At 46.0% G+C, this 2,676-nt stretch overlaps 1 pseudogene; it reads right to left on the bottom strand.

The window, feature by feature from the left end:
* Positions 1–322: 322 nt before the first annotated feature.
* On the bottom strand, positions 323–789 carry LOC105503952 (annotated as a pseudogene).
* Between the last annotated feature and the right edge of the window lie 1,887 nt (positions 790–2,676).

Below are 2,676 nucleotides of genomic sequence, written 5' to 3'. Positions count from 1 at the left end.
TTTGGTTCTTGTGAATGGTGCTGCCATGAACATTCACATACAAGCCTCTGTGTGGACATACATTTTCATTTTCCCTGGGTACATACCTAGAAGTGAAGTTGCTAGGTTTAAGGCAATTCTGTTTTTAACATTTTGAGAAACTGTCATACTATCTTCCAAAAAAGTGGCTGCACCATGTTATTTATTTATTTATTTTGAGATGGATTTTCACTCTTGTTGCCCAGGCTGGAGTGCAATGGTGCAATCTCAGCTCATTGCAACCTCTGCCACCCAGATTCAAGTGATTCTCCTGCCTCAGGCTCCCAAGTGGCTGGGATTACAGTCAGCTAATTTTGTATTTTTTTTTCAAAGCATCGTAATCAGGAGCCGACCGAACATACACCTTCCTCTCTCCATCAGGCCAAATCAGGGTGTTGAATTTGGCCACATCCATGTCACAGAGCTTCTTCACTGCCTGTTGGATCTGGTTCTTGTTGGCTTTAACGTCCTTAACGGACACAAGCATGTTGTTGTCTTCTGTCTTCTTCATGGTCGACTCAGTGGTCAGCAGAAACTTAATGACAGCATAGTGGTCAAGCTCATTTCTCCTGGGGGACTCTTCTGAGGATATTTGGGCTGCCTCCAGAGTTGCAGTGTCTTGGGCCACTGGGAGGTTGGTGACATGTAGATATTCTGGTTTTTTTTGTGGCTGTGGACACCTTTCAACACTGCCTTCTTGGCCTTCAAAGCCTTGGCTTTGACTTTGGTTTTAGGAGGGGCAGGAGTTTCCTTCTTCGCTTTCGGTGCCATCTTGTGAAAAAGTAATTTTGTATTTTTAGTAGGGATGGGGTTTCACCGTGTTGGTCAGGCTGGTCTCGAACTCCTGACCCAGGCTGGTCTCGAACTCCTGATGCACCCGCCTCAGCCTCCCAAAGTGCTGGGATTACAGGTGTGAGCCATTGCACCTGGCCTGCACCATTTTATATTTTCACTGGCAGTGAATGAGGATTTTGATTTCTCCACATCCTCTCCAGCACTTGCTGTTATCTGCTGATTGGTTGTAGTCATTCTAGTGGGTGTGAAGTGACATCTCATTGTGGATCAATTTACTTTTTCTTAGTGACTAATGATGTTGAACACTTTTTAATGTGCTTATTGGACATTAATATATATTCTTAGGCCAGGCGTGGTGGCTCACACCAACACTTTGGGAGGCTGAGGTGGGTGGATCGTGGAGCTGGGAGTTGGAGACTAGCCTGACCAACGTGGTGAAATGTTGGGAGCAGGCCCCAAAATCTGACCATAAACTGGCCCCAAAACTGGCCATAAACAAAATCTCTGCAGCACTGTGACATGTTCGTGATGACCATGAGGCCCACGCTGGAAGGTCGTGGGTTTACCAGAATGAGGGCAAGAAACACCTGGCCCATCCAGGGAGGAAAACCGCTTAAAAGCATTCTTAAGCCACAAACAATAGCATGAGCGATCTGTGCCTTAGGGACATGCTCCTGCTGCAGATAACTAGCCAGAGCCATCCCTTCATTTTGGCCCATCCCTTTATTTCCCATAAGGAAGACTTTTAGTTAATCTATAATCTATAGAAACAATGCTTGTCACTGGCTTGCCGTCAATAAGTATGTGGGTAAATATCTGTTCATGGCTCTCAGCTCTGAAGGCTGTGAGACCCCTGATTTCCCACTCCACACCCTGTATTTCTGTGTGTGTTTCTTTAATTCCTCTAGTGCCACTGGGTTAGAGTCTCCATGACTGAGCTGGTCTCAGCAAGTGGTGCCCATACGTGGGGCTCAAACCCGGGTCGGAGGGTTGCTGGAGCAATGGTTGGAGAATGTGGCACTAAACTGGAGGACACCTGAGTACTCTTAAGCAATCCCCGTGTTGGGTAAGAAGGGGAGCTTGGAAGCATCAGGGTAACAATGGGACAAGTGTGGGCTTTGGTTCATTCCACCTTGGAACCTTTTCACACTAATGATAAGGAGGAAGGAGAGTATAATGAAGTAACAGAAGAGGTTACAGAGCAGGTGTTTTTGCTAGCTAAAGCTAAAGTGGCAAAGGAGGAAGAGGTCCATTCCTACCCTTCTGTACCCCCTCCTTATTTTGAAGAAAAAGATCAGCTTGACCCTCCAGATCTTTCTTTTCCAGAAGACCCTGGGCAAAAAGTAGTTGCCCCAGTGACTGTTTGAGCAGCACCTCAAGCTACCGCTCTCAGTTCTATTCAGGGAGGAATTCAGCAAGCTAAAAGAGAGGGTGATTTAGAGGCTCGCCGTTCCCTGTTAGAATACAACCCCCAGATCAACAGGGAAATATTATAGCTACATTTGAGCCTTTTCCTTTTAAATTACTCAAAGAATTTAAACAAGCTATTAATCAGTATGGACCAGGTTCTCCTTTTGTAATGGGACTGTTAAAGAATGCTACTGTTTCCAGTTGGATGATTCCTACTGACTGGGACGCTCTTCCTCGAGCTTGTCTAACTCCTACTCAGTTCTTACAATTTAAAACTTGGTGGGCAGATGAAGCTTCCATTCAGGCTGCTCACAATGCCCAGGCCCAACCTCAAATTAATATAACTGCAGACCAACTTTTGGGGGTCGGTGGCTGGGCTGGTTTAGATGCACAAGTGGTCATGCAGGTCGATGCCATAGAATATAGTGGTCAAGCTCATTTCTCCTGTGTGCA

The sequence above is a fragment of the Colobus angolensis genome, unplaced genomic scaffold, assembly GCF_000951035.1.
Source record: "Colobus angolensis palliatus isolate OR3802 unplaced genomic scaffold, Cang.pa_1.0 Scaffold89, whole genome shotgun sequence".
NCBI lineage: Eukaryota > Metazoa > Chordata > Mammalia > Primates > Cercopithecidae > Colobus > Colobus angolensis.
The sequence above is the reverse complement of the archived record's forward strand: the minus strand, read 5'-3'. Positions and strand labels throughout refer to the sequence as shown.